Here is an 11,913-nt window from a genome sequence, read left to right on the forward strand (position 1 = left end):
ATAGCAATATGATAATTTTAAACGTTACTACCGCACTTGATACAATAATGATGGCCCGAAAACTATGAACAGAGTGAGAGAACTCTTATTGTGTGAGTGAAACAAGAAAACCAGCTTCAGTCTATGGTAGGGTTACCGTTACGCATCGATCGTTATCAAAACTTTCGATACCTGTTATTCACAATACACCGCCATTGTCAACTACGCATATTTTTAACATACGCGGATGTGAATGTAATTATATTGCAAGCTCCAGTTTTCAAACTTTTGGAATTCATCGACGTTCCCAAGCTATCGGTAAGTGTACAGACCAAGACTTGTAAGGTTATAAATATGATGTGAAATGAAATTATTTCGAAAATTAAATTCATTTTATAGATAATATTTGGAGTACTTGCAGTTATCAATGGCAACTGAAGCAAAAAGGAAAAGAAAAGGCAATTATGCTTTAACGTCCGCTTTGCAAAAACAATTCCCTTGCTTTATACAGGCCAAACCGAGCAAGAAGTGAAGTGTGAAGTTTGTTCTTGTTCCCTTTCTTTTGCTCATGGCGGTGGGTGCCCTTTCTAATTCCTTCTCTAAGATCAATAATACTTGTTTTTCATGCCGTATACAGTATGACATGAAAAAAAGTATTGTTGATTTATATAAATTCTTGAATGTGTCTCAAAACTTTATTAGATTTTTTTCTAGCTTGTATTGTAGTTGAATGAATGTATGTTTTTCTGTCTTCTTAATCTTTTTTCTATGAACCGTAATAATTTGAATTTTAAATGATGCATTACGCATGATAAATGAAATTTGCAAGCTGATAGTTGGAATGTTTCAATTGTTTTAGGAGTTTATGATTTAAGAAAACACGTCAACTCAGAGAAACACAAAAAAAAACGTGAGAACCTCTTCAACATCGTAATCCTTGGATACTTTCATGTTAACAAAATCATCTCCAACGGCACTTAAAGTCTGGGCTGCAGAAGGAACTCTGGCATTCCACACTGTAAAACACCACTCTAGTTATAATGTAATGGATTGTACTGCACCTCTTCTTCGTACGTTATACGTAGATTCTGAAATAGCCAAACAATTGTCTTGTGCGAGAACAAAAACTGAGGCTATAACACGACTCTACAAAAAAATGTTCGTTCTTTATCCTAAAGTTCATTTTATGATTTTCTGATTATTTATGAACAAAAACGAAAAGAAAATACCTTTTTTTCGTATAAAGCTTGCTTTTGTAAAAGTCGTTGTGAGAATACTCTTTTTTTTCAGATGTTTTGTTCAAGTCTAGAATAACTTAAAATGTCGTCGCGAAAGTGTAAATATGATGCTGGTGCATTTTGTTATATATGTGGGCAATTTATTAAATTTCGAGATGTAAAATATAAACTATTATAAATGCATCTCACGTTCTCTGTGAAGCCTACGAAGCATATTTTGACTGCCCTGTTCGGAATCAAGACAAGGCATGGGCTCCACATGTTGCTTGTAGTTATTGTAAAAGATGTTTAGAAGGTAAATAAATTTTCATTAAACGGTGAATTAAATATAATAGACATATTAATTTCTATTTCTATGTGTTAGGTTGGTATCGAGGTGAGAAAAGGTTTATGAAATTTGCAATACCAAGAATCTGGCGAGAACCAAAAGACCACGTTAACGACTGCTACTTTGCGTTATGAATCCGAGTATAAGGCGTATAGGTAAAAATGCCAAACCTATCTAATATCCTGACATTGAATCTTCTTCTGCTCCAGTTTCACACGATTTGACACGACCTGTACCTGAGCCGATAAAATTATCGCAAAAAGTAGCTCATCTCTTAGTTCTCTTAAAAGTAATTCCGATAAGGAGTTTTTACCGATAAATTCAAAAAACAACATGGGAGCGTATTCAGAAGAGCAAGGAGAATGTTTTTACCAGGAAAAAGTATGCACTTTCACATTATTTTTTACTTTTTTGTAAGTTATTTTGATAGTAAAACTTTATAAAAATAATAAAAATGTTTCTTTAAGAGATTTCGTTTTCAATTAAAAATTAAAACCGTCGTTAAAGCGGGTTCCTAAATAAAAAAGCAAACTTTCTCATGGCATATATTTTTTTCATCTAATTACGACCTAAAAAATGGAAATTTACTGCTTTAAAGTTATAGTCAAATTTTGTGTTAACCCGTGTAATTAATGGTGTTTTGGCTCCACGTGCGATATACGATGTACAAAAAGCTTTAGAAGGAATTCAATTCATAACTTTGAGCACAGATGCTTCTAATCATATTCATCATAAGCTTTTCCCCATTGTTACTCAATACTTTGATTTTGAAAATGGGGGTATTCAAGTGAAATTGCTGGATTTACAAGAAACAAATAAGTAGAAGGCTGAAACGATTACAAATTTGATTAAAAGCGTTCTCGAGACACAAAATTTGACTGAAAAATTGACAGCTTTTGTAGCAGATAACGCTCCAATCAATTTTGGTGGCTTGAATCGCAAGGGGTCTAACAATGTGTTGGCCCTACTCAAAGAAAAAGTAAATTCTCGTGTCATTGGTGTTGGGTGCCCTGCTCATATTCTTCATAATTGCGCCCAGCATGGATTAGATCAATTCGGAAAATATGATATTGATACCCTTGTTTTTAAACTGTTCAAGCATTTCTCGGTGTACACTGTCAAAACAGCTGAATTGAAAGAATTCTGTGAGTTCGTTGATGTTCAATACCAACCTTTACTTTCACACAGCAAGACTTGATGGTTTAGTTTGTTTCCTGCAGTGGAACGAATTCTCAAACTGTTCCCTGCATTAAAAGCTTACTTTTTATCAATCGAAAAACCTCCAAAATGTATGGAATATTTCTTTTCTGATGATTTGGCTGAAAGCTATCTTTTGTGTGTCCACTCATTTATGTTCATTTTTATACTCTCGCAACAAAGTTGCTAAGGAGAGTATTATAGTTTTGTTCACATAACGGTTGTTTGTAAGTCCTAAAACTAAAAGAGTCAGATATAGGATTATATATACCAAAGTGTTAAGGGTGACGAGTAGAGTCGAAATCCGGATGTCTGTCCGTCCGTTCGTCTGTCCGTCCGTCCGTCTGTCCGTCCGTCCGTCCGTGCAAGCTGTAACTTGAGTAAAAATTGAGATATCATGATGAAACTTGGTACACGTATTCCTTGGCTCCATAAGAAGGTTAAGTTCGAAGATGGGCAAAATCGGCCCACTGCCACGCCCACAAAATGGCGGAAACCGAAAACCTATAAAGTGTCATAACTAAGCCATAAATAAAGATATTAAAGTGAAATTTGGCACAAAGGATCGCATTAGGGAGTGGCATATTTGGACGTAATGTTTTTGGAAAAGTGGGAGTGGCCCCGCCCCCTACTAAGTTTTTTGTACATATCTCGGAAACTACTAAAGCTATGTCAACCAAACTCTATAGAGTCGTTTTCTTCAGGCATTTCCTTATATAGTTCAAAAATGGAAGAAATCGGATAATAACCACGCCCACCTCCCATACAAAGGTTATGTTGAAAATCACTAAAAGTGCGTTAACGGACTAACAAAAAATGTCAGAAACACTAAATTTTACGAAAGAAGTTGCAGAAGGAAGCTGTACCTAGGCTTTTTTTATAAATTGAAAATGGGCGTGGCCTCGCCCACTTATGGACCAAAAACCATATCTCAGGAACTACTAGACCGATTTCAATGAAATTCGGTATATAATATTTTCATAACACACTGATGACATGTACGAAATATGGGTGAAATCGGTTCACAACCACGCGTTCTTCCAATATAACGCTATTTTGAATTCCATCTGATGCCTTCTCTGTATAATATATAGTACAGTAGGAACCAATGATGATAGCGGAATAAAACTTTACAAAAATACGGTATTTGAAAAATATGTAAATGACGTATAATGAAATCTCGATTATCACTTTATCATGCGAGAGTATAAAATGTTCGGTGACACCCGAACCCGAACTTAGCCCTTCCTTTCTTGTTCTAAAATAGCATCAACAACAGTGTTCTTGAAATTAATTCAATCATTGAATTCGTTGCTAATTCCTTGCGCAAGAGAATCAAGCACAAGTGTTTGCCACTTACTCTACTTTCAAATCTTGACACTTTGAAATCAGAAGGAAAAGGAAAGGAATGCTTTGATTTCCATGAAAGAACCGTCAGTGTTTATCAGGAAGCTCTTGAATACTTGTTGAAATGGATTTCATCTTTGCTGAATTAAAAGTTTTCCAACGGTTGAAATTTGATCGCACATCAAAAGAAGTTCGATATGAAGAAGTTGTGCAAACAATGCAGTTTCCTGAGTCAAAAAATGTTCATATCCATGAAGAGAAGATAATTGATCAATTGGTGAATTTTAACAATTTTATAGAAAAGAAAAAAGAGAATGACGAGGATTCTATAAAATTTTTTTCACAAACTTCAAATGACGAGACTTGTGCATTTTTAAAGCGAATTCAAACATTGCTTCCTTTTCTGAAATTTTGAAAATTGCGCAGTACTTTTTTTCTATTCCCGGACATAACGCTAATTGTGAAAGAAATTTTTCTCTCATCAATACCCAATGGAGTGATGAATCGTCTCCTTGTTGAAAATGTTCGCAACATGATTGTCACTAAATATAATTATAAGAGCATGTCATGCAACGATTTTCATAAATATATATAGAAAACTGAAATTGTTTATATGCTAAAAGCCATCGGCAGTGCCAAAAAATATGACCACAAAACCAATGTAAATTGTACGAATTGGAAGATAATTTAATTCTACCTATTTGAGACGCTGGAATTTGTGATCTATCTGCACCCTGTTCCTTTTCTTTTTTACTTTTTCTTTTTGCTTTTTTGATGGAGACGTACTGATTTTTCGCTGGACCGATCTGGTAACCCTAGTCTATGGTATAGTGTGGCATTTCACTCAACAATAAAGGCGCGGCAAATTTGAAGAATCTAAAATTGGTAACGCTAAGCATATATCAGGATTAAACTTTAATAATAAAAATTAATGTTCATTTTCTTAAAAAAAATTTTAGATTTTTAATCGAAGTATAGTTAAAAACACTATAATTGATCAGTTATCGAGCAGGATGAAAAATTATTATATTACTAAAACGGCTATAAAAAAATAAAGGTTGGTGATAAAAAAAGTAAAACTTTAGGGTTGTACGTATTTTTTAATGCCACATTATAAAAAAACAAAAACAAAAAATTTCATCCAAAAATTAAAAAACAAATTTTAGGGGTGATCAACCCTTATCGCTTAGGGATATGGAAAATAGTAGCCGATTCTCAGAAATACTGAAAACGCATATGAAATTTGGTAAAAATCGGTAAAACCGTTTCGGAGGAGTACGTGCCGTAGTACGGGCCGGTGTGAGTTTCGACTTTGTCAAACTGAGCGCTTTTGTAGAGTGAACGATTCTGAGAAATATGCGTCTAAAGTCAAAGCGATGCTATAAAATACCTCTGAGCTGTAGGAATTTAAAGATACAAAATCCCGATTGTAGTGTATTTTCAATGGAAAATTTGTATATGCCTTGTGACAGTTCTTAATGATAATATTAAGGGCTACAATTTTCAGGGAATTTTTTTAAGGTATTTCCAAGGAAATTTCGTGACGGCATTGAAAAAAATGAATAGTTCAAAAAAAACACCCTAACGTATATATATTGATATAGAATATTTACTTATTAAACTGTTTTTAATAATGCGGCAATTTGAATTACAGCCATGAATTATTAGTTTGCCTACTGACTTTTCGTTAGGTTTTAAATAGGAAATTAAATCATACATATTTATGTGCATATGTATATTAAATATAAAGTGAAATTGATACGCTCACTTTGATGAAGAATTAGCTCTACGATCTCGGGGTCCATCTTCTACGACTCAGGTTATAATGGCGGGCTTAATCCGTCTACGCTCTCTCCATATTTTGCCAAACAATTGTGAAAGCTTCCTATATCCTGTACTTTTCTTCAGCCCTCATTTGGCAGTTGCGGATCTCGTCCCTGTACTAGGAAGGCCGGCTATACCCCGTGGAGGCCGAGATGCTGGAATTTATTGTGAGCTCGATCTCTGGGAGAAAATCGTCCCATTGCTGGTGTTGTTATTTACTGAGTTGTGCGATAATTCGTTTGATCGTGGTTCCGTGGGATTCTCTTGAGGGGAATAAGGTGCGGTGAATTACTGGCGTACTCCTAGTTGCTTTAGATAATGTTGCTATAGTGTTCTAGGAAATTGAACACCATTGTCCGAAATAAGGATTTTCGGAATACTAAATCTTGCGAAAATTCGTTCTCTAAATGCGCGAAGCGGTCCTTCTGCTGCATCGCGCCTCATGGTGTCTAGTTCAACCCACTTGCTGAAGCGATTGAAAAACTCCAGAAGCATTGTGTTGTCATGGGTTGATCGCGGTAAGGGTGCGTTGAAGTCTGTGCAAACTGTGGCAAACGGTTCTTGTGCCACCTCTGAAAGCATCTTCCCTGCTGGTCTCTGCTGTCCTTCCCTGTGTTTTTGGCAGGACTCACACCAGCCAGCGTACGTACTGGCTAATGTCGCGGATCATTCCTGACCATTAATATCGGTTAGCGACTCGGGCTACTGTCCGACGTATGCCTATGTTTCTAGCGCTAGATACTTCGTGATTCTCTTACAACACCCTTACGCGGTGGGGCATAGGCACACATAGCTTCCAGGGTATAGCCTCTTCGTTTTGTGATCGACACCGAATGTGGCGATAAAGTTAACCATCGTTTTCCATGTAATCCGCGTACTTATGTGGGTTTGCGTGAACTTCTTATACTCGCTTTGCCACCATTTCCATTCTGGCGCCATCGTCGTCGCTTATCTAATGGTCTCTAGCGGCTTTCGGGACGGTGCATCTGCTTCTTGGCTGAGTTTCCCTTTACGATATTCGATGTCGAAGTTATGCTACTGTAATTCTAAAGCCCATCGTTCCCAACGACCAGAACGGCTTTCTTTCGAATTCAGCCACTTCAGTGACATATGATCGGTTATCACTTTGAATCGATATCCCTCTAGGTAGAGTCTCGTTTTCCGAATTCTCCAGACTATGGCGACGCACTCCTTTTCGGTAACTGAATAGTTGGCCTCCGCCTCATTCAATTTTCAACTGGCGTAGTCAATTACGCGTTCGTCTCCTTCCGAATTCTGTGTGAACACAGCACTGAAACCGATGTTGCAAGTGTCCGTTTACAAAGTGAATATTTGGCTGAAATCCGTACATGCGAGGACAGGAGCCTTCGTTAACTTTCGCTTGATGCTTTCAACTGCTGATTGTCGCTCAAGCGACCATATCCAGTGTTCACCTTTCTTTAAGAGGGTGGTGAGCAGCTGGTTCATGGTCGCGAAGTCAGGTACAAACCGGCGATACCAGGAGGCTATCCCAAGACATTGATGTACTTCTTTCACTTAAGTGGGGGCTTCAGCTCCTGGATTGCTGCAACTTTCTCGAGGTCGGTGTGGATGCCTTTGTCACTGAGCTTTCTTTTTCACTTCATCCAGCGCTTTAGCAGGCATGTTTTTGGTGTGGTTAGGGTCCCGTTGCTTACGGCTTCTAATGACATGGTGTTGGAGGCCATTGAATGCTGAGCATCTATCGCTTTCAACACTACCTGGTGACCTCCCATGTTCTCCAGTGTGTCCAATCCGAATATGATGTCTTCAATCGCTCCGGGCATCAGCGCTGTCTGCTCGAGTTGAATGCTTAAATGTTGGTCTCCACGGCGTGGAAAATCTTTTTGGTGGTGCCATTCATATTTCAATAGCTACGGTCATCTTTTTACAACTCCCAGTTGTGTCCATACGTTCTGCAACTCGTGATGATATGAAAATTTTCGAGGCGTCATAGTCGATGACGGCTTCCGCCGGTTCTCCTTGATTAGGGCGTGTAGCCGATCGCATTCCTGATGCATAATTACTTGCGGTTCGGAGCTGAGTTCTGTGGATCCGCCGCGCCTTGTCTCTGGAGGAACCCTTGGTCGTTTTCCTGTTGTTGGCGGCAACATTCTATGGTTCTCAGCAAAATATCTTTCTGGGATCGCGGCATCTCCTAGCATTGTGTCCTTCCTGGCCAAATCTCCGGCATGTATCTCCCGACTTAAAGGGTCCACTCGTAGATGGTTGCTGGCGATGCGTGCTTACTGTCGTATTATGTAGGAAAAACTAGTGGTGTTGTGGTGAACTGCCCACTTGTATTTCTTACCTCGTGGTCACCTATGACGTGTCTCGTCATCTCGAGTAAAGGTTTCTCTAGGAAAAACCCTTTCCAATCGGTCCTCCTGATTATACCCAACGTGTCTCATAAGGTTCTACACAGCCTAAACGTGGTCCTTGTATTTTTCCCGCACGTGTTGTCCACGTTGCCGTATGTTATATTCGAGGCGTTAATTGCTCCTTGGAAACGTTATCTTTCTGATCTTATATGATCCGTAGGGTTCCTGATAGGGCAGCAATTGTAACGAAGCTTTTTGTTTTGGTTTGCTGTGGTATATTCGCCGTATCCAGGGTTCGTTACAATAAATTTGTGAACAGTAGGGCTCTCTACGTAATTTATTTTGCTATATATAATAATTTTACTTATCGTTATAATTTGTGCTTAAATATTGTCTCCCGCACTGTGATGTCGTCGCCCGAGGAAAGTGCTGAAGCAGCGTAACGGTTCAGAGTGTGTTGACCCTGTTGTGCCATGCTGATGATGTCTTATTGGATCCCTCACCATATCCGCGCAAAGATACCGGACCCCGGGGAAACCACGTTAGCGACCATAATGTTAAAGATTGAGCTGGTCAGAGGATCAACTCACTACCAGGTTCACCCCTAACAGACGGTGTTCACAAGTCAGGGTACGAAGACTAGACAGAGGATCAACTTACTACGCAGTCTGGTGCTGAACATGTGTACGCTGTCACAGTTCATATGGTCGATACGTTGGCTAAAATATTGGAAAGGCTGATTTGCACACGTCTGGAACGTCACCTAGAAGGAGAGCTGTCTGGCTTGTCTGTAAACCAATTTGGTTTCAAGAGACATCGATCCACCATAGACACAGTCGGAAAATTGACGGACATTGCGGCATTGAGGGAACCAGATGGATGCAAGACAGTAAAAAATACTGCACAACACAAGCTGAATAATCCCGCAGGAAGTTTGTGAAAACTATTCTTGCCCAACTTGGTCCCGGAGTGAAGTTTAGTGTGTAGGCGTACTGTTCCGCAAGTCCAGTAAAGTTAGATAATACTAACTGGGCGTGGTCTCGCATACCTTATGTACCTTAAGCGGGCATTATTAATCGTGCATGCTGTCTTTCTACAGCTACAGCACCACTGGAAAGCGCTTGGAGATCAAGCTAAAATTAAAGCACTAACGCGTAAACTAATAATTTAAATCCGTGATCTCAATGAAATAACCGGTGAACAAGACATTGTCAACGCAAATAAAAGAATTAGAAGACCTTGATGGCCCAATCAGAAGCATCATCAGATAGGTAGCAAGAAATGTTCTCTGTGCCACCAAGCGTATATAAGGGCGTAAATATGAGCATTTTACAGATCAACCTCAATCACTGCGAAGCAACTCAAGACTTGCTTACTGTATGCGTAAAAACGCAGAAAATCGATGTGGCAATAATCAGCACCCGTTCAAAAACGTCCTACTTTCGTAAAAGAATTATATGTGCAAATTTTTTTTCAGTGTATCTCGTGAATTAATAATGGTAAATCTTTTTCCGGTATACAGTATTCGTCGTTCACATATTTTGTTTGTATATACGGTTTAACGTTATTTCATTTTTTTCATTTGAGTAACCGTTAATTGAAAATGTCATTGCGATTTGTATTTTTCATAAAAAATAATTATATGTGCAAATTGATCTATGTATTTGTGCTCTGGCAACTGAACAGACCACATACTATAAAGTTTGATTTTTAACTAAAGTGAAAAATTGGACAATGATTATGTTATAGGTATTAAATATAGTGCGTAGAAAAATAATTTATTATTTAGGAATAGTTATATAGTTAAAATGCCACGTGGTACTATCGGATGAAGAGCGGGGTAGAATAATTGGAATGCACGAAGCCGGCATAAGCATAGGACGAATTGCTGAGTCAGTGAACCGATATCGTAATACAGCTTCAAATTATTGGAAAAATCCTCAAAATTATGGTGTCATAAAACGTACTGGTCGATTACCAGGTTATAATGAAGTGCGAACTTTTATTTAGTAAAAGCGGAAATTTGGCATCGTATGGGAGAGCTGTATTCGACCTCCTACTCGGTTTAATTTGAACGAAAGACATACATATCCGAGTACTCATGCAAAAAAGGTTAAGTTTCGCAAGTTTGCGGGTAAGGTCGTGTTGCATCAAGCGACATCCTTTAAACATAAATACTAATTTTTTTTAGATATTATACTAAACTAATATAAATTAATTAATTTTATATTATATATTGAATTAAAATGTTCAAATTTATTTCATACAAAGAACTTACCCTAATAATATTGTTTTATATACTCACGATACGTTTCTACCATAATGTAACGAAATGAATTCTACTTACCCTTTTTTTGTAAATACATACTTACGCGTCCCGTTAGTTTAAGCCGTTTTAAGGCTTAGGCTAAGTCATAAAATTCCTGAAATAAAGAATTCAATTGTGTAAGAAGAGCAATCACTAGCGGTCGTAATTTTTTCGGTACAGGCAATTTATTGTTCACACATTTCCAATTAACTAACTTTTCTCAAAAAAGTTTGAGATTTTTCAGGGCGCCCGAGCAGGGACAATAGTGCGTGATAAAAGTTCAATAATAAAATAACAATTTAAAACAATATTCGTGAATATTTTTATACTCTCGCAACAAAGTTGCTAAGGAGAGTATTATAGTTTTGTTCACATAACGGTTGTTTGTAAGTCCTAAAACTAAAAGAGTCAGATATGGGGTCATATATACCAAAGAGTTCAGGGTGACGAGTAGAGTTGAAATCCGGATGTCTGTCTGTCCGTCCGTCCGTCCGTCTGTCCGTCTGTCCGTCCGTCCGTCCGTGCAAGCTGTAAGTTGAGTAAAAATAGAGATATCATGATGACACTTGGTATACGTATTTCTTGGCTCCATAAGAAGGTTAAGTTCGAAGATGGGCAAAATCGGCCCACTGCCACGCCCACAAAATGGCGAAAACCAAAAACCTATAAAGTGTCATAACTAAGCCATAAATGAAGATATTAAAATGAAATTTGGCACAAAGGATCGCATTAGGAAGGCGCATATTTTAACGTATGTAATTTTTTTGGAAAAGTGGTCGTGGCCCCGCCCCCTACTAAGTTTTTTGTACATATCTCGGAAACTACTATAGCTATGTCAACCAAACTCTATAGAATCGTTTTCTTCAGGCATTTCCATATACAGTTCAAAAATGGAAGAAATCGGATAATAACCACGCCCACCTTCCATACAAAGGTTATGTTGAAAATCACTAAAAGTGCATTAACCGACTAACACAAAACGTCCGAAATACTAAATTTTACGGATGAAATGGCAGAAGGAAGTTGGACCCAAGCTTTTTTTTTTAAATTTAAAATGGGTGTGGCGTCGCATACTTATGGACCAAAAACCATATCTCAGGAACTACTCAACCGATTTCAATGAAATTCGGTATATAATATTTTCTTAACACGCTGATGACATGTACGAAATATGGTTCAGAACCACGCCTTCTTCCAATATAACGCTATTTTGAATTCCATCTGATGCCTTCTCTGTATAATATATATTTAGTTTATTCGCGTTCTTTATTTAAACATCAAAAAGGTTATTACTCGCAATATTGCAGTGAGTCGTCGCCGTGTACTGACGTATTTTTTTCTGCTCCGCGTTTT

The sequence above is a fragment of the Bactrocera tryoni genome, unplaced genomic scaffold (genome assembly GCF_016617805.1).
Source record: "Bactrocera tryoni isolate S06 unplaced genomic scaffold, CSIRO_BtryS06_freeze2 scaffold_64, whole genome shotgun sequence".
NCBI classification, from domain to species: Eukaryota; Metazoa; Arthropoda; class Insecta; order Diptera; family Tephritidae; genus Bactrocera; species Bactrocera tryoni.